This window comes from Cervus elaphus, chromosome 4 (genome assembly GCF_910594005.1).
Source record: "Cervus elaphus chromosome 4, mCerEla1.1, whole genome shotgun sequence".
NCBI lineage: Eukaryota > Metazoa > Chordata > Mammalia > Artiodactyla > Cervidae > Cervus > Cervus elaphus.
This window is the reverse complement of record NC_057818.1, coordinates 61,311,623-61,332,538: the sequence shown is the minus strand read 5'-3', so window position 1 is coordinate 61,332,538 and position 20,916 is coordinate 61,311,623. Positions and strand designations below refer to the sequence as shown.

General features: G+C 41.7%; 1 protein-coding gene across 6 annotated transcripts in view; it reads left to right on the top strand.

The window, feature by feature from the left end:
* Positions 1-2,870: 2,870 nt before the first annotated feature.
* Positions 2,871-20,916, top strand: part of LOC122689958 (zinc finger protein 347-like) — a 43,715-nt gene continuing 25,669 nt past the window's right edge. The window contains exons 1-4 of one of the 6 annotated variants that reach the window (XM_043896842.1): positions 2,879-2,974; positions 8,229-8,283; positions 8,787-8,913; positions 20,209-20,267. The gene's annotated coding sequence lies outside the window, so the exon portion shown is untranslated. Of the gene's footprint in view, positions 2,975-8,228; positions 8,284-8,558; positions 8,621-8,786; positions 8,914-17,377; positions 18,123-20,208; positions 20,268-20,916 lie in introns of those variants that run through there. The other 5 variants (XM_043896851.1, XM_043896861.1, XM_043896875.1 and 2 more) reach the window with 5 other exon arrangements.

Genomic DNA, 20,916 nt, shown 5'->3' with positions numbered 1-20,916 from the left:
AAATGTTTTGCATTCAGTCACCGTCCAACAGGAACTTTTTGGAGACCCAGGTTCCCAACCCCTGAATTGCCAGGAGCAGGACAGGCAAGAACCTGCTGACAAAACCATTTATTTATTTATTTATTGCACTTGAAAATATGTGGGTTATTTTCAAATACCTGTTGGTATTGATTTCTCACATAGTTTCACAGTATTAAGAGAACAGGCCCTGTATGATTTCAATACCCTTTATTTAGGCCATGAAACTTTTGCACCTTGTTTTACGTCATGTTCCAGTGTCTCCCGGTTAATAGTCTATGGGAACTTGAATAAAATTTGTATCCTGCTGTTGTGTGAAATTGTATAAGTCTTAATTATGTTGAATTGGTTCACAGTTGTTTTCAGGTCTTCTATATCCTACTTTCCTGTCCATTTATTAATTTTTGAGAGTTTAATATTTAAATTCCACCTAAAAATCTTAATTTGTCTACTTAAAAAAATTATATAGTGGAACTGCAACTATTTTCAAAGCCTCATGTAAATGTGTTGTCATACTTTCATAATTTCAAAAACATTTAAAAATGAAAATAAAATCTTTATTGAAACTTTTCTACTTGTTAGGAGGAAATATCCTAGTTTCCAACATAACTGGTCTACAAAGTTAGAAGCTTTTGCCTTGAAAGTGTAAGGAGGTAACACAGCGACCTGGGAAGGCCGGCCGCCTCTGCCAGCGTGGCGGCGTGGAGCCCCGCCACAGCAGCGCCTCTGGTCCCCGTAGCCCGCCACCTTCCTCTTCTCCACTGTGCCCACTGCATGATTTCCTCGCATTCCGAGGGGGAGCGCAAAGTGACCCAAATCCTCAAAATTTCCAGGAGGCTGTGGGGGAATGTATAAAATTCAAATTAAATCGGAAGAATTTAAGGAGAAGAGAACTGTCCAGCAGCCAACAGGCACTAAAAGAAGAAATCAAAGGTATGCACGGATTGCAGGCTTTTCAGTCTGTCCCCAAACACTGACCATACCCTGGCTGCTTAGATGTTGTTGATAAAACAGTGGATGACTCTTACTAACAGGGGCTTCCCTTGTGGCTCAGCTGGTAAAGAATCCTCCTGCAATGCGGGAGACCTGGGTTAGATCCCTGGCTTGGGAAGATCCCACGCAGAAGGGAAAGACTACCCACTCCAGTATTCTGGCCTGGAGAATTCCACAGACTGTACAGATCATGGGGTCGCAGAGTCGGACACGACTGAGCGACTTTCACTACTACCACCGTTCTTTCCTCAACGTATGACAAGAAGTTTATTTTCTTCATAGACATTTCCATATTGTAATTATAGAAGAATATGCTATGTATTTAGATGTTAAAGGCAACAGATTAAAAAAAACAGGCTGTAATTTATGGGGCCTCACAGGACTGGTAAGGACCTCCCGGCCCCTTGCCCCGCCTTGCTCTCGCTTTGCTGACCTGGAAGCTCCTCGCCCCGCCCCTCGCCTGCAGCGATCCGCCCCGCCCCTCGCCTGCAGCGATCCGCCCAGCTCCCGACCCGGAAGTTCCGCCTCGGATTCCGCGCGTGCGCAGGTTTCCTGTGGAAGCGGAAGGCTGAGAAGGTAACAGGTCGGCCATTGAGTTTTTTTCTCTTAGGGTAAACGTGTGCTGCGCGCTTCGCAGTCCAACCCGCCCTCGCCATGTCCATCTTCAGGGTCCGGGTGGTTCTGCGCAAGTAATTTCCCAATACCCCGCCTTCCGCCCCAAATAAACCGAGAGGTCGCCGTTGCAGGTCGAGTATTGCAGGTCGAAATCGCTGTGAGGCTTATCCTTGCCGTTTGCTTTTCGGTCTTCGACCCGGGAGACACCGCCTTTCGGGATATTTTCCTTCTTTAAGCTTAACCGTTAGTACCTACGCCTGTGCCTTGTAAAGTCCCCGGGCGCGAGGTGGATTCGGGCACGCCCACCTCCACCGCCTCACCCTGTCGGCCCCTGGAGGTCGCGCCGACAGCCCGGCTCCGGGAGAAGCCGCGTCCTCTCCTCGGTCCTGGGATTCTGGAGAGCCCGCCCGGCCCCCGAGACCCCCTCGCTCCCAGCCTGTCTGCCCTCGCGTCTCCTCAGGCCTATCGTTCTGGCCCGCAGGCCTCCCTAGTCAGTCCGTTTTCCTCAGCCCTGGGCTGGACGTGTGACACCCAGTGTTTTTCCGTCACGAGTCCGTCTCGTTGGAACATGTCCTCTTTTCATAGGCGGGCGTTTCATTTACTCATCATTTCAGTAGATACATGGGCGAGGGGGATCAGATGAAGCAGTGACTGAGAGTGAAAGGCAAACTCAGAAGTGGAAAACAATGAGAGAACCGACGGGGTCGCCCAGGATGGCTGAGGCAGTTGCCAAGGGATGGCAAAATGAAATAGATTTAGCCCTTAAAGTAGCGGGTGGGTGAAAGAGAAATGGACAAAGGCGTGGGATCTCCAGGAGTTGGAGACAAGGAGACAGCGGCCCTGCGCCTGCGGTAGGAGGGCTGACAGGGGTGATCCTAGGAGAGAAACAGGGCTAGGTGCTGACTAGAAGAGAAGAGGAAGTAAGCATAGACACCTGGAGTGCCCCAGAGTGGGAGTGTAAGAGGGAGAGAAGCGGTGTGACTAGAAGGCAGAGAGGGAGCCGAGTTGGAGAAAGAGATGTATAGATGTTTAGGACAATTGGAAGGGTGGGGGTGGGGAGAAGAGCAGCAAGAGGAGAAACTAGTTGCAGAGGGGGCAGGACAGGTGTGAGGGAAGAAATAGGAGGGCAGAAATCCCACCTGAGACAGTGGACGGTTAAAGGACTGTTCCACGTGGTGAGGTCTTCCTGTTTTTGTGGTTGTGGCAAACGGAGGGGGAATGTTGATCCTAAGCCTTAAGCAGCCTGTTTTCCACTTGCAAGATGAACTTCTAAAAGCTTACATTGTCTGAGGAAGAAGCTGGGAAGAGGAGGAAAAAAGGAAAGAAAACAGGAATGGCTCTTTCTCAGGTAAAGTCATATTCTCAGTTGATTCTGTCTGTCCTTCCTGAAATGCCCTTCTTTGGATTTACTAATCATCTCTGACTCTGAAGTATCCTTCCTGACACCTGTACATGCACACTCACCAGGGAACTTCCCTCAGGGCCTGTCGTCTCCACTTAGATCCCATCTCCCCATGACCCAGTGGCCTGGACCTTGTGTGGAGGGCACCATCCTGGGCAGGGCTTCACACCCACGGGTTTGAGAAGGGGTCTCAGTGCTCTTGGGCAGCAGGGATTGCCTCGGGCTCTTCTGGGTGTGCAGTCTGCTCTCTGTCAACCAGGATTAAGAAGCTGTGCAAGGAAGTCAGGTGTTAACATGCACAGTACATGGTAAAATCTGGAAGTAGACCTAAAAAGGGAAATTTGTTCTAAGGGAATTGAAGCTAAGTGAGTGAGGCACTGACTTCAAAATCTTGATTGGAAATGGGAAGGAAAGTTCAGAATGAGGCATCAGTAATAGAGGGTGTGCTATTCCATCATCTTTGAAACTGTGACATGAGTCTAAATCTCAGAGAGTTGGAAATTCACTGTCATTGCCTTCATTCTTCAGATTTTGTCTTTTCACTGTTTTGGCATAGAGATGTTTTTACTTTTGATGCAGGTGAGGTTTCCTCTTCATTCTTTAACCCATAGATTCACCATTTGTTATGGCAACTGTCTTTTTTCCACTGGGTTTTCTTAGCATTCTTGTCATTAGATACTAAATACATGTAAATGGTTATTTCTGAGTATTCTTTTCTCTTCCCTTGGTATATAAATCCTTGTTTATACCAGTACTACCCCATCTGGATTATATTGTGATATGGCTTGAAATTTTAAAAATGGTGGCCTTCATCTTTCTTCTTTCTACTTACTGAAGAGTATTTTTTCAGTTTGTGGTCCTTGAGAGTCACTATGACTTCTTGCAAGTTTTTTTCTATTTCTGCAAACAGTTCAGTTCAGTTGCTCAGTCGTGTCCGACTCCCTGCAACACATGAATCGCAGCATGCCAGGCCTCCCTGTCCATCACCAACTCCCGGAGTTTACTCAAACTCATGTCGGTCGAGTCGGTGATGCAATCCAGCCATCTCATCCTCTGTCATCCCCTTCTCCTCCCGCCCTCAATCCCTCCCAGCATCACGGTCTTTTCCAGTGAGTCAGCTCTTTGCATGAGGTGGCCAAAGTATTGGAGTTTCAGCTTCACCGTCAGTCCTTCCAATGAACACCCAGGACTGATCTCTTTTAGGATGGACTGGTTGGATCTCCTTGCAGTCCAAGGGACTCTCAAGAGTCTTCTCCAACACCACAGTTGAAAAGCATCAATTCTTCGGCACTCAGCTTTCTTCGCCGTCCAACTCTCACATCCATACGTGACCACTGGAAAAACCACAGCCTTGACTAGACAGACCTTTGTTGGCAAGGTAATGTCTCTACTTTTAAATATGCTATCTTGGTTGGTTATATCTTTCCTTCCAAGGAGTAAGCGTCTTTTAATTTCATGGCTGCAATCACCATCTGAAGTGATTTTGCAGCCCAGAAAAATAAAGTCTGACACTGTTTCCACTGTTTCCCCATCTGTTTGCCATGAAGTGATGGGACCAGATGCCATGATCTTAGTTTTCTGAATGTTGAACTTTAAGCTAACTTTTTCACTCTCCTTCTTTACTTTCATCAAGAGGCTTTTTAGTTCCTCTTCACTTTCTGCTGTAAGGGTGGTGTCATCTGCATATCTGAGGTTATTGCTATTTCTCCTAGCAATCTTGATTCCAGCTTCTGCTTCTTCCAGCCCAGCATTTCTCATGGTGTACTCTGCATATAAATTAAATAAGCAGGGTGACAATATACAAACACTTCTATTGTAATTTTCATAATGAATTCATTAAATCTGTGGAACACTTTGGGTAACTTGGAAATTTAAAGAGTACTGAGATTTCCAGTCCAGGACTCCTAGATTTATTTGTTTTGTTTTGGATTTCTTTTAGAAGCGGTTAAATAGTTTTCAGTGTATATGTTTTACCTCCTTGGTGAATTATTCCTAAATATTTCATCCATTTTTAATACAATAGTAAATAAAATTGTTCTGTGATTTTCTTTTGACATTTTTCATTGTGTAGAGAAATGCAGCTCATTTGCATATTGACTTTTGTATCCTGCCAGTTTGCTAAAATTGTTATTTGATGTGACAGGGTTTTTTTGTGTCTGTGTGGAATCTTTACACTTTATACATAAAAGACCTTGTCCTCTAGGAAAGAAGGTAACTTTCTAATTTTTCAGTTTGGGCAGCTTTGATTTCTTTTTCTTGTCTAATTGCTTTTGTTGGGGGTTTCAGTCCTTTGTTGAACAGTGGTGCAGAGTGGGCGTCCTTGCCTTCTTCCTGATTTCAGAAGAAAAGTTTTCAGTCTTTCACCACTGAGAACAATGTGTGCTCTTTTCATACATGGTATATTTTACTTTGAGATACTTTATCTTTTCTAGTTTGTGTATATATATTTAAAGATTGTTGAATTTTGTAAAATGCTTTTTTTCAGTATCAGTTGAGGTGGTTATGTGTTGTTTTTTCCCTTTATTCTGTTAATGTGATGTATACATTGATTTTTGTTTGCTGAGTCCTCTTTGCCTTATATGAATAAAATTCATTTGGTCATGAAGTCAGATCTTTTTAATGTGGTGTTGAAGTTGGTTTGCTGGCGTTTTGTTAAGGATTTTGCATAATAGTCATCAGGGAGTATTGGATTTTATTTTTTTGTTCTTTTGTCTTCTTGGGTCGATTTCAGAATCATGTTGGCTCCATTCAGTGAGTTTGTCAGTGTTGCATCTTCAACTCTTTGTAATATTTTTGGCAGGATTAGAGGTCCTTCTTTTGTAAAGGTTTAGTATAATTTCACAGATGGCATCTAAGCCTAGTTTTTTCTCAGTTTGAGGATTTTAATTACTGCTTGAATGTTTCTAGTTATAATATGGTTCCCATTTTTATTTGCTTTATGATTAAGGATTAGATAGTATGTTTCTACAAATTTACCTGTTTATTTTATGATGTGTCATTTGTAGGTATTATTACTTAGGAATTTTTTATTGAAGTATGTTGATTTACAATGTTCAGTTCATTTTGGGTATACAGCAAACTGATTCAGTTTTATTTACATATATTCTTTGACAAATCCTTTTCACTTATAGGTTATTACAAAGTATGAAGTATAGTTCCCTGTGCTATGTAGTAGGTCCTTGTTGGGTATCTGTTTTATACCTAGGAGTGTGTCTGTATTAATCCCAAATCCTGATTTATCCCTCCTACCTTCTGCTTTGGTCACCTGTGTGTGTGTTTTATATGTCTCTGGGTCTGTTTGTGTTTCGTGTGTAAGTTCAATTGGATTTTTTTTTTAATTTCACAGATAAGTGATAATTTATTTTTCTCTGTCTGGCTTATTCACTTAGTATGATAATCTCTCAGTCAGTTCAGTCGCTTAGTCGTGTCCGACTCTTTATGACCCCGTGAACCACGGCACACCAGGCCTCCCTATCCATCACCAACTCCCAGAGTCCACCCAAACCTATGTCCATCGAGTTGATGATACCATCCAACCATCTCATCCTCTGTCGTCCCCTTCTCCTCCTGCCCCCAATCCGTCCCAGCATCAGGGTCTTTTCCAGTGAGTCAGCTCTTCGCATGAGGTGGCCAAAGTATTGGAGTTTCAGCTTCAACATCAGTCCTTCCAGTGAGCACTGAGGACTGATCTCTTTTAGGGTGGACTGGTTGGATCTCCTTGCAGTCCAAGGGACTCTCAAGAGGCTTCTCCAACACCACAGTTCAAAAACATCAATTCTTCGGTGCTCAGCTTTCTTTGTAGTCCAACTCTCACATCCATACATGACCACTGGAAAAACCATAGCCTTGACTAGATGGACCTTTGTTGGCAAAGTAATGTCTCTGCTTTTCAATATGCTATCTAGGTTGGTCATAACATGATAATCTCTAGTTCCATGCTGCTGCTGCTAAGTCACGTCAGTCATGTCCGACTCTGTGCGACCCCATAGACGGCAACCCACCAGGCTCTCCCATTCCTGGGATTCTCCAGGCAAGAACACTGGAGTGGGCTGCCATTTCCTTCTCCAGTGCATGAAAGTGAAGTTGCTCAGTCATGTCCGACTCTTTGCGTTCTTATGGGCTGTAGCCCACGAGGCTCCTCCGTCCATGGGATTTGCCAGGCGAGAGTATTGGAGTGGGTTGCCATTGCCACCTCCTCTAGTTCCGTGCATGTAGCTGCAAATGGCATTCTTTCATTCCTTTTTTTTTTTTTTTTTAAAGCAGGAGTTAATATTTCATTCGGGCTTCCATGATAGCTCATTTGGTAAAGAATCTGCCTGCAATGCAGGAGACCTGGGTTTGATCCCTGGGTTGGGAAAATCCCCTGGAGAAGGGAAAGGCTACCCACTCCAGTATTCTGGCCTGGAGAATTTCATGGACTGTATAGTCTGTGGCATCACAAAGAGTCGGACAGTCTGATATTCTTGTATATATGTATCAGATATTCTTTTTCCATTCCTCTGTTGCTGGGCATTTAGATTGTTTCCATGCCTTGCCTATTGTAAATAGTGCTGCAGTGAACATTAGGGTGCACTGTCTTTTTGAATTATGGTTTTCTTCAGATAAATGCCCAGGAATGGGTTTGCAGGATCTGAATCTTTCTTATTTTAATTCTTTTGTTCTGCCAAAGCTGAATTTAGTTTGTTCTCCTTCTCCTTCCTTACGATGTAAAAATAGTTTCTGATTGGACTTCTTTTTCCTTTTTGTGGTAACCATTTAGCCACGTGCGTGTGTGTGTGTGCTGTATGATGTCTGACTCTTTGCATCCCATGGACTGTAGCCCATCCGGCTCTTCTGTTCATGGGATTTCCCAAGAAAGAATACTTAAGTGAGTCGTCATTTCCTTCTCCAGGGATCTTCCCAACCCAGGGATCAAACCTAAATCTCCTGGGTCTCTTGCATTGGCAAGCATGTTGTTTACCACTGAACCATCTGAGAAGTTTCTTAGCCATGTAGACTTCAGTTTTATTATAACCTTCACTGCATGTTATAAATTCTGGAGTGTTGTACTTTCAGTTTCATGTAGATGTTCAAAAATTTTCTTGATTTCTTTGAGGCATAAGCATCATTACTTAGCTTCTTGACTTAAAGTATTCAAACAGTTTCAGTCATTGCTATTTCTGCCATTATCATAATTGATGATTTTGATTTTTCTTTAAAGCCATTGCTGGACTTTGTCATCTCTGAAGCCACCACTCAGAGTGCAACTCATTTAGGTATTGAATATCTCTCAATGTGTAGAACATAGTATGTGACACTTCTGCATAGACAACCTTTTGTTATTAGATATTTTTCATGGATTCTTCACAAAAAGTGAAAAAAACATATTTATTGAAAGATATATTTATGAAAATGCATAAGAATTTAAGGGACACAATGTGTGTTAGTCTCTCTGCTTAGTTGTGTTCAACTCTTTGTTACCCCATAGACTGTAGCCCGCCAGTTCCTCTGTCCATGAAATTCTCCAGGCAAGACTATTGGAACGGGTAGCCATTCCCTTCTCCAGGAGATCTTCCTGACCCAGGGATTGAACCCAGGTCTCCTGTACCGCAGGTAGATTCTTTACCTTCTGAGCCACCAGGGAAGTCTTCCAAATACCTTAACACAACTCTTGCAGAACATATCTGAATAAATCCTTACCCTTGTCATCATCTTTTCACTTTTTATGAAGATAAGAACTCTTGTCATGATCCATTGGTGAAATATATTCTCATTTCAGGGATGGTTAACCTTCAAGGATGTGGTGATTAAATTCTGTCAGGAGAAGTGGGAATGCCTGGACCCTGTTCAGAGGGCCTTGTACAGGGTCATGATGCTGGAGACCTAGAAGAACCTGCTCTCTGTGGGTGAGGATAGCTTCTCTTTGGATGTTGGAATCTCCCCTTGTGTATTTTGCATTTTTCCCTATGTGTGTCTTGGGAGGCCTGTTTTCATTGCATGATCTTAGAGCCCTGTTGACACAGACATGATGTGGCATCACGAATGTAAAATGACCCTTTTTTCCAATGATCTGCCCACTTCATGTTACATCAGAGATTTTTCCAGAGCTTAATTATGTATAAAACTGAATGCCAAATTTTAAAAAATATCCAATTTTCTGTTTTCTTTACTTTTGACTCACTATTTCTTGGAAGGGTGTTAGATACATATATTACACTCTTCCCTGTGTATATAGAAGGAGGCACAGCAGTGGAAGAATTTGTGGAATATTTTTCCAGACCCACCTGTACTGTTCTCACTCCTCAGCTGAACAAAGAGCTGTGGTTTTTCCAAAATCACTTTACATTTTCCGAAATCATTTTACATTTCTTTGTTCTGATAATCAGGATTTTCTATTTCTGATCTAAACATCATCTCCATATTGGAGCAAGAGAAAGAGCCTAGTATTGTGATGAGTGGTGTGAAAATAGCAAAACAAAACAAAACAAAAACCCCAAGTGGACGGGAATGTATCAAAAGTGTGAACAGAGATCAGATCACAGGACAGAGAGGAAAGCACATTAATAGTGATTGGAATCGTCTTGTAATGGTACGTAGAGATGATAGTTTACGGTGAATGATGTCAGATTCGTGATCTCTGAAGAAGAAGATATAGCTTTGGAACCGGGGACTAGGCTTGATTACTCAAGAGCTTTTTGTGTAGCAGAGTTTTATTAAAGTATGAAAGAGGACAGAGAAAGCTTCTGACATAGACATCAGAAGGGGAATGGAGAATGCCCCCTCTCACTAGTCTTAGCAAGGGAGCTATGTACTTTTTCAATTAGTTATTACAGTAAGTAAAAAGAATGTCTCAAGGTTGTAAAGGTCTTACCAGACCCACTCCCACAATTTACATTTTATTTTTATTTTTTCCATTTATTTTTTTTTATTTTTATTTATTTATTATTTATTTATTTATTTATTTTTTTTTTCAGTGGGTTTCGTCATACATTGACATGAATCAGCAATAGATTTGCACGTATTCCCCATCCCGATCCCCTCTCCCACCTCCCTCTCCACCCGATTCCTCTGGGTCTTCCCAGTGCACCAGGCCTGAGCACTTGTCTCATGCATCCCACCTGGGCTGGTGACCTGTTTCACCATAGATAATATACATGCTGTTCTTTCGCAACATCCCACCCTCACCTTCTCCCACAGAGTTCAAAAGTCTGTTCTGTACTTCTGTGTGTCTTTTTCTGTTTTGCTTCCATTTATTTTTATTAGTTGGAGGCTAATTACTTCACAACATTGCAGTGGGTTTTGTCATACATTGACATGAATCAGCCATGACAATTTACATTTTAAGATGACAGGATTAGTCAGAAGGTTCTCAAGAAAGAATCGTCCTGAAGCAGGATACATTGTTGTTATATAATCTTAGTACAGAATTTAGGCTGAGTTGTTTTGTTGTGTAATCATCAGCTCTGGGCTTAAAGAAGAAAACCTTTGTCCTTTTCTCCTCCTTGAGAATTCCAGACCCCTATCTCCTCCTCGAGAGCACCAGACCCCTTTCTCCTCCTCGGGTACCCCAGACTTATCAACCTACCTAGGAATTGACTCTCTCAGATCTTTGGCAAAAGAGAAGTTTGTTTATTAAACTCTCAGAGGAAACTTAACTTTTCCCCGAGTTATCAGTCTGTCCTTCAACATGTATCATGTATTCTTTCACCCTCCAGTGGTGCTGTAGCTCCATCAGACACAAAGGCAAGGTTTCTATCAAGATCCATAACCCTCGCCATCTCCCTGCTGTGAGCTGGTTGTGGCTTGAGTTTGAGGAGCATGAGGTGGACTGCCTTACTGGGTTCTCTTGCCCCCTCTTCTCTCTTTGTGGGCTTGGATCTATTGGCTACTCAATTCTTAGTCCATACAGATCAGAGCTGATGCCCCAAGCGTCTAACCCCTGATCCTGTGCTGCTTTCATCACAGTTGTCATATTTGGAAGATAGAATCGGAAAGTGGGAAAACACTGGCTGCTCTTTTAATTTTATCTGGCACCTCAGAACCTGTATGGAACTGTCTCAGTCCCTGTCTGCTTCTTGAGATCCCTCAGCCATTTCTGCTGTTCTCCTTTTGCGGCCATACCATGTCAGGGTATGTGGAGTAGCCTGGTGGATTGGATCTTCTGTGACTGTTAGTTAGGAAACCTGTGAGGACAGCAGTCCAACAAAGGGAACATGTGTGAATCTTTCAGGCTTTTAGCTTGGCATCTCTGGGTGGACCAAGTAGTCCCATCTCAAGGTCTTATGATGTGAGACCCCCACATCTTGTAGTTTTCCGCTCTTGTACTGGTCTATTTAGTCTGGGAGTGTAGACTCTTCCTGACTTTGCTTTCTCCTTAGTTTGTATAATTTTTCCTTCTAAATTTGATTTTGAAGTGTGTGGTTCTAGTGTCTGAAGTCATGTCCAGTTTCTTTGCTGTGGTAATCCGCCTGTGTTTAAGGGGCAGCTCCTCATGGACTCTCTGTGGTGTGGGTTTACTGGGTAAGAGAAAATTTTTAAAGGAGAATACTTTCCCTTATTGGTTGTAATATTTTCCTGCTGCATACAGAATTACCACTTGAAGCTGCTTAGTATAGTGGTCAGCGTGTTTTGTGATATGAGAAAGTATCTGAAGACCTTGACCTGTACATCTTTTTCTGGCTTTGAGTGATGTCAGAAAAGCCTGTGTGAAGGGCACTGTGATAGTGTTGTTCACTATCACCATGTGTATTATCATCATGCCCTTTGAGCCTCACCAAGAGGTGTAGGAACTTCTCCTAACAACGGTATTGTCCAGGTTCACACCCTCATATTTGTGAGGCTGTTGACTAAACTATTGTTGATGCTGCATGCTTGTCACCTGTGTGCTATTGATCATTATGCCTCCACACTTAATTTTGTAGCAACTTAATGACAGAGCTTATGTAGTGGATTGATAACTTCAGTGATGAACCATCATTTTTTTTCCAAGGCATTGCTACTTTCCTTTCTTTATATTTTTATACATTATAAGTGATTGTCTTTTATTTTGATCATTAAGTTTCTCTTTTATGTTACTCTTTGTATTTTATTTGCAATACATGGGATGGTTGGTTGAGAAAGCTACCCCACCCCCTATGGTGGAATGGGTGATCAGTACTTTTTAGAGTTATTTATGTATTCTTGATGTTAAACTATTATTGAATATATGATTGGCAAATTTTTTGTATTATAGTGTACATTGTTTTTTCACTGCTGAGGATGGTTTACTGCACAATGTTTGATAATTAGGATGTGTGCAATTTACCTCTTTTTATTTTGTTGGCGTGAGCTTTTGGTGTTGTATCTGATAAATCATTAGTGAATCCACTGTCAAGAATCATTTTCTGTTCATTTACTTGTAGAAGCCTTATACACTAGGGACTGAGTTTTAGGTCTTTGAAGCATTTTGAGTTAATTTTTGTCTATAGTGTATAATAATGCCCCAGCTAAATTCTATATGTGAATATCCAGTTTTCACAACACCTTTTGTTCCATAGGTTGCCCTTCCCCCATTACTTGGTCTTGACACTGTTGTGGAACATCCTGTGACCTCACAGGCAGAAGTGGTTTTCGGAATCCGTTGTGCCCCAGGTGTCTGTCTTCACATCAGCACCATACTGCTTTGGTTAGTGTAGTTTTAGAATCAGGTTTGAAATGAAGAAATGTGAGATGTCTGACTTTGCTTTCCAGTTTGTTTTTGCTATTCATTGTCTTCTGTGATTCCATAGGAATTGTAGGATTCATTCATCTGTTTCTTAAGCAAAGCAGTGTTGGGATTTCACTAGGGATTGTTTTGAATCTTTCGTTAACTTTGACTAGTATTGACATCTTGACAATTTCAACTTTATATCCGTGAAGCATGGGGTATTGACATTTATTTGATTCTTCTCTATTTTTCAGAAGTCTTTAGTTTGCAGGATAAAAATTCTTCCCTTCTTGTATAATGTTATGATTAAGTATTCTTATTTAATTTTCTTGTCAATTGAATTACTTTGATTGTTCATTTTTAATGTTTAGAAACCCAATTGGGTTTGCATGCTGATGTTGTATCTTGTAATTTCTTTGAAGTCTTTAATTATTTCTATACTTTTTTTTTTACATGTTAATGTTGCAAAATGCCTATTATGGGTATGTCATTTTGTAGGACATATTTAGAAAGATACTTTGTTTCATAAAAACTGTACTGTTGAATTTTTTTTCTCTATGGTACATATATTATAATTCTAAACAGCAGCATATTATTAGATAAACTCATTTTGGATGTTTTAGCATTACAGTATATTGTGTGTTCATTAGCATTTATTTGTGTACAGTAAGTATGCAGAATATATCTATAGTAGAATACATTTTTCTCCTCAGTTATGAGACTGCAGTATGTTTACTGTTAATTAGTACATGCTTTGAAGTCATGGTGGAAAAATTGCGTTTTTCTTGTGAGCTGACATGTTTTTCTAGTATAAGTGTTTTTGTCATAGGCTGTTTGCAAGTATTCTTCCGTAAAATCAAATTGAACTATCTTTTACAACTCTTATTTTTAGTAAACAAGTTTATTGCTGTAGTATTTCTCAGAATTTTAAGTTCATATTTGGAAAGTTTCACAATTTTTTGAAAATTAAAAATATTACGTATTTGGAAAAAGTTTCATAACTGTGATATAAGTATTACTTTTAGTGTAATAGACACTGAGACACTTTTTGATGAATTTTAGTGAATGGAATCTTTATGTCTTGTAGATATCTATCCAATACATGTGGTCAACCAATTACAACCCAAAGCAGATAGTGATACAGAAGTATTCCAAACAGCAATCTTGGGAAGACCTAAAACTCATGAAATCAAACATTTTTACCTCAGGAAATCCAAGAAGATATGTATGACTTTGAGTGTCATTGGAGAAGTGGTGAAAGAAATAACAAAGGAATGCCTATAACTCATGATGAAAATCTCACTGATGGTAGAGGTCAACAGTGTAGAAAGGATGTGGAAATCAAGCCCTTTGTAAATAGGCTTGGATTAAACATGCAGGATAAACTGCAGATATTTCAAACTGACGGGATAATTTCTGAATGTAATGAAGTTATGAGGTCTGTCAACAGTAGTTCGTCACCTTCACCACTTCAAGGAATACCTCCTAGTGTCCAAACTAACCGTTCTAATATATTTGGGAATGGTTTTTTGCATCCTTTATTACTGACACAAGATCCAACAGCACACTGGGAAAGAGCTTCCAAGTATATTGAGTGTAGGAAAACCTTTAGTCATGTCTCTAAGGAATCATCAGATAATTTATTTAGATGAGATATTACATAAGTGTGACATATGTGTGAAGGTCTTCAGTACAAATTCACACCTTGCAGTTCATCAGAGAATTCATAAGGGAGAGAAACCTCACAAATGTGATGAGTGTGACAAGGTCTTCAGTCATAAAACAACTCTTGCAAATAATCAAAGAATTCATACTGGAGAGAAACTTTTCAAATGTAATGAGTGTGGCAGAAGCTTTAATTGCTCCTCAAATCTCTCTAGACACCAGATAATTCATATAGGATATAAATTATATAAATGTGATGTATGTGGCAGTGTCTTTAGTCAAAAACCAACCTCACAGATCATCAGAGAGTTCATAGTGGAGAGAAGCAAAGTAAAGTGGGAGAAGGTTATAAATGTAATTTTTGTGGTAAGCTGTTTAGCCACAGTTCACACCTTTTAATTCATCAGAGAATCCCTACAGGAGAGAAACCTTACAAATGTAATCAGTGTGGAAAGGACTTTAGTGAAAAGGCAACCCCTGCAAAGCATCAAAGTAATTCATACTGGAGAGAAACCTTACAAATGTAATGAGTGCAGAAAAGCCTTTAGTCAAAAAATACATCTTCAGCTTCATTGGAGAATACATACAGGAGAGAAACCTTAACAAATGTAATGTGTGGCAGGTCTTTCAGTCGAAATTCACTCCTTGTAAGTCATCGGAGAGTACATTTTGTAGCGAGACCTTTCAAATGTTTTGAGTGTGAAAAAGCCTTTACTCAGGTCTCAAACCTCACTAAACATCAGAAAATCCATAAATGAGAGACATCATCCAAGTGTGATTCATGTTGATCTTTAACTCTCAGAGTTCAAAAGAAACTACAAATGTCATGAGTGTGGCAAAGCTTTTGTGTGTGGAAGCCTCACAATCAGATAATTCATAGAAGAGTGGAACATTACAAATGTAGTGAGTGTCTCAGAGTACTTAGTCCAAATGCATACCTTTTGATCCATACTGGAAAGAAACATTAGCAACGTAATGAGTGTGGTAAATTCTTCAGTGTACTTTCAAGCCTAATTTGCCATCAGATGATGTACAGAGGTGAGAGCCCTTGAAAATACAATTGAGGTTGCAGTGCTTTTGGCAGTGGTTCATATCTTATGCTTCATGAGAGTATTCACACTGGATCGAGCACAGATGATATTGAATGTGGTCAGGCCGTTGAAAATCTACTCATTTTAAAAAAGTTCATCACCAGTGCCAGGAATGTGAGCAACCTTTTCTCATTGGTTCCCCTTGCAGCAGTAATCAAGTTGTTTGTACTGCACCAAACAGTACTAATGTATTGAACTTAAAATAGCTTTTAGGTTGTGCCTTAGACTTACCAAATACTTCATGATTTAAATTGCAGTGAATATGCTGAGGCTTCATGTTATTGTTCATTTATCACTAGATGGCAGAATATTTATCTTGAAGAGAAAGCACACAGATGTAAACTGTGTGGCATGGCTTTTACCCAAAGATCACAAGTTGGGGAACATACTGGAGAACACCTCCCAAATGGAATGAGTGTGGGAAAACCTTTACGTTGAGTTCAGGTATTAGGACTTGAGCAATCTGATCATGAGAATGTTCGGTTTCTGACCATGGAGCCTAGCCATGATGAAAGCTCAGTTTATGAGTCTTTGGGATGGACTGGATACGGATCCCAGGTGCCAAGTCCTAGTGATGGGAGCTTCTGATCATGCTGAGGATTTTGACTCAGCTATAAGGAAAAGAATGGCTACGAGATTTCGTATCAAACAGCCTGCTCTGAAACAAACCTAAGTGTGGGAGTTGGCTACTGGAAGTGCATCTAAGAAGATATTGCTAAGATAGATATATTTTGACATGTGTTTTTGAAAATAGAGTGTAATCTGCCGTTTTTGAATGTTCTGAAAATGTTGATTAGATCCCCATGATTTGATGGGGGTATGGCATTCATCCATAAATCCCAAATCTTTGGAAGACTATTTTTCAGACTTTGTTACCCACATTTGAGAGAACATTGTTGTTCAGTTGCACAGTCATGTCCGACTCTTTGCAACCCCATGGACTGCAGCATGCCACGCTTCCCTGTCTTTCACCATCTCCCAGAGCTTGCTCAAACTCATATTGATGCCATTCAACCATCTCATTCTCTGTCGTCCCCTTCTCCCACTTTCAATCTTTCCCAGCATCAGGGTCTTTTTTAATGAGTCGGCTCTTCACATCAGGTGACCAAAGTATTGGAGCTTCAGCTTCAACATCAACCCTTCCAGTGAATATTCAGGACTGATCTCCTTTAGGATTGACTGGTTTGATCTCCTTGCAGGCCAAGGGACTCTCCAGAGTCTTCTCCAACACCACAGTTCAAAAGCATCACTTCTTTATACCACTCAGCCTTCTTTATGGTCCAGCTCTCATATCCATACATGACTACTGGAAAAACCATCGCTTTACTATACAGACCTTTGTGGGCAAAGTAATGTCTCTCCTTTTTAATATGCTGTCTAGATTTGTCATCGCTTTAGAAAATAAAGACCTAAAATATATTACACTTTGCAAATAGAAAGTGAAAATTTCTAATTCTGTTCATACTGAACATATAATCAATTTGAAATTACATTATGGATATTATTTAGTTTAGTGTAATTTCCTAAACATGTTTTTGGGAAAGATACGTAACAGTCAGGCTTCCCTGGTGGCTCAGACAGTACAGAATTCGCCTGCAATGCACAAGACCTGGGTTCGATCCCTGGGTTGGGAAGATCCCCTGGAAGAGGGCATGGCATCCCACTCAAGTATTCTGGCCTGGAGAGTCCCACGGACAGAGGAGTCTGGCAGGCTAGGGTCCATGGGGTTGCAAAGAATCCGACACAGCTGAGTGACTAAGCACTTCCTTCGAAGTATAGGATAGAGCATTGTAAAGAATAATGCACTTCTCATCAAAAGAAAAAGAAATGTTTTTTTCTCCTATTTTGCTTTCTCTTTTTAGGTTATCTATACAAAATGATGGATGCTAGGTAAACATTGTGCTAATCGTTTCACAGTGTACATATCAGTTAATTTTTCTCTGTAGCTTAAGCTTACACAATGTTATTTGTCATTGTAAGACTTGTTTTTACAACCCCCTTTATGTCACTGCTTAGAGAGTTGGGTTTAGACAGGGAAATAATTAAAACACGTTGGATAAAAGAAAATAACGCAGTTTATAATCATTTAAAGTGTCTTGCTGTTTTTACGGCTGTGGTTAGTGACCCAAATGATCACATCCCTTAAGTCGTCCATCTCAGACACCCAGGTACTGACCCTGAGATTGTTGAACTCAGCACTATGCTGAGTTTGCTGTTTGTCGGGTGTCAGTAGGGAATAGCCCATTTCTACCCAGGGAGAGTTTTGTATTTGTAATACAGAGACTAGTCCCATTCTTGTTTCTTAAAACTGCCCAAGTTCCCAGATCCCTGAATTGCTTCAGCCTCACTAGGAGGATCTGAGCACAGCATGCTGTGAAAAACAGCTTTTTATTGAGAATAAACCCTTTTAGTCTTCAAAGGAAGTATCTTGGTTCCGACATAACTTGAAGCTTTTACCTGAGCAGTGTTACGGAGGGTAACTTAATCCTGTCAAGGTAACAGGCCCCGCCCCCGTCCGCGCCCCGCCCCTCCCACGAGCAGTGCGCGCAGCGGGTGCTCGCCCCGCCCCTCGTCGGAAGCCGCGGCTCTAATACCAAAAGCCCTTTCACACAGACCCGGAAGTTGGACAGCGCGGAGCCGAGGTCCCCGAGCGGCGCCTAAGGTTCCTTCTAGGGTAAGTTTGCAGGCTCGTCCCACGCCGGCTCACTCGTCCTCAGGGTATGGGAATTCTCAGCGACCTGAAAACCCTGGCACCCGGTGCTCGGCCACGAATAAACGCTGCCGCTGCCGTTGCGGCCCAGTTATATTTTCGTTTGGGTTTTGAGAGTTTCTGAGGCGGTTTCGGCCCTGCGTCCGCGTAGACACCGGTTTTGGCGACATTTTCCTGCTTAAAACCCTTTTTTACCTCTGGCCTTGCCAAGTAAAGCTCTCTCTCGCGAGTTGGAGTCGCGCCCCGCCGCGTCGCCTTCCCCACCGCTGGAGGCAGACCCGTCGCCCCCGCTCCCGGAGAGGCCGCGCCCTCTCTCCGGTCCCGGGATTCGGGAGAGCCCGCCCCGCTCCTGAGACCCCTTCCCTCCCAGCCTCTCTGTCCTCGCGTCTCCTAGGCCTCTCCTTGTGCCCCGCAGGGCCCCCCCTTTCCTGTCAGCCCGTCCCTTCACCCCGCGTAGGTAGGTGACCTGGGCCAGCCCTGTGACAGCCAGTGCTGTTCCATGTCCAATTCAACTCGGTCGGAAAAGGTGCTCTTCCGGTCCGGGGGGCGTCTCCTTCTGTCGCCCACTCAGTAAATACAGAAGGCGGGAGGATCAGAAGCAGAGTCAGAAGGACTGAGAGAAATAACTGAAACTGAGGAGAAAAGCGTCAGGGAGAACCAACGCGAACTCTGAGAATGGCTGAGGGATTGCAAAGGGGTAGTCAAGTCAAAGAGGTTAAGCCTTGAAAATAGCCAAGTGGGTAAAATAGAGAAGTATTAATAAATTAGAAAGCCAGATCTCCAGGGACGTCAGAGGTGGAGAGTCCCTAACTGGGTTTTGGCTGGGTTTGAGTCCAGGCCTCTTGGGTTAGAGTCCCGAGTTGTGTTTTCACCTGGTTGGAGTCCCGCCAGGTGGGTTCAAGTCTCAATCTGAGGTGGCCGGCTTTATCATGGTGCTGGCAGAGAAAGGCCAAAGGGTAAGGAGCAGAGGAAGAAAGGGCTGGGAGGAAGCATAGCCACATGGCCTGCCAGAGAGTGGGGAGGAAGAGAGAGTCACAGCGAGAGAAGGGGAGTAGTCTCGAACGCAGAGAGGGAGCTGAAATGGGGGAAGAAAGGAGGCAGACATAGGTATGGATTTTTGAAAGACTCAGGAAGGTTAGAGAGAGGGAGAGCGTTTCCAGGGGGAATGAATTGCAGCAGCCTGGGACAGGACACGTGTGAGGGAGGAAATAGGACAGGAACAGCAGGAGAGCAGAGGGGGAGAAAAAGAGACACAGAGACCCAGATGAAATAAGGGAGATAGGTGAACAGAGTTGTAAGCTCGATCCAGGTGTGGCCAGTTGTTTGGATACAGATGATTTTTTTAATTCTACAGAGGAGGATGAGAATTTCAAAACTCTTGTCTATAAGGCTTGTGTCTTTATTACTTGTGGCAGAAGATGACTTTCATTTGCAAACCTGTTGAGCCTGGGGCAGTGGCTTGATTCACTGACTTCTGAGTGACCCCTTTCACTTGTCCTATCTTGAGATAGAGGTAAAGGAAGAAGAGACCTGGGGCAAGAAATGACTGACTCTGTCACTCTGTGGTAGCTTTTTTTTTTTTTTAATTAATTTTTTTTGTTGTGCTGTCTTCGGTTCTGTGCCATGGGCTCAGGAATTGTGGCTCCCAGGTTCTAAAGCACAGGCTCAGTAGTTGTGCACAGGCTTAGTTGTTTGTACTTGTGGGATCTTCCTGAAGCAGGGATAGAACCCATGTCCCCTGCATTGTCAGGCAGATTCTTATCCACTGTATCACTATTGGGTAGCATTTTTAAAGGAACACTTTTTTTTTTTTAATGGATTCACATTTTCTCCTTTCTTTATGTATAGTGCTTTTTGTAGCTTGGAATAGGTCTTAATTCATTCAGTGTCTGTAATCATTTTTAACTTCAGAATTAAATGTTTTTAGTTTCCAGTATTCTACTCTTATCACCCTTTTGTAAATGTGATTATACTCTGTTTCTTTAAACTTTGACCCCAGATTTTTAGATTAAAAATAATTCACAATTCTTCTTTTTCAAATTTTTTTCAGATTCATTCCTTGCCTGAGTGCTTTCTTCCCTTCATCTCGTACATTTGAAATTTTCTTTGGTAAGTAGTAAATCATCTTAGACTATTTTGTGCCATACTAGGCAAAAATGTCACCTCGTTTATCAGTTCTAATGAGGTAGATGAACCTAGACCCTATTATACAGAGTAAAATAAGTCAGAAGAGAAAGACAAATACTGTATATTAATGCATATATATGGAATTTAGAAAGATGGCACCAACGATCCTACATGCAGGGCAACAAAGGGAGACATAGATGTAAAGAGCAGACTTTTGGACTCAGTGGGAGAAGGCGAAGGTGGGATGATTTGAGAGAATAGCATTGAAACATGTATATTACCATATGTAAAATAGAATGATCAGTGCAAGTTTGATGCATGAAATAGGGCACCCAAAGTCAATGCTCTGGAACAACCCAGAGAGAGAGGGTGAGGAGGGAGGTGGAAGGGGGTTCAGGATGGGGGGGACACATATCCAATTCATGTTCATGTATGGCAAAAACCATCAAAATATTATAAGTGAATTTATTAAATAAAAATTAAATAATTTAAGTAATTAAATTAAAATAAATAAATAAGTAAAATAATTAAAAAATAAATGAGGCTAAATCTGAAGGGAGATTTTTTTCACGTCCTGGCATTCAGACCTCCACTGGCTTTCATTTGTTCTCGGGTCAGAAGCTTGACCCCT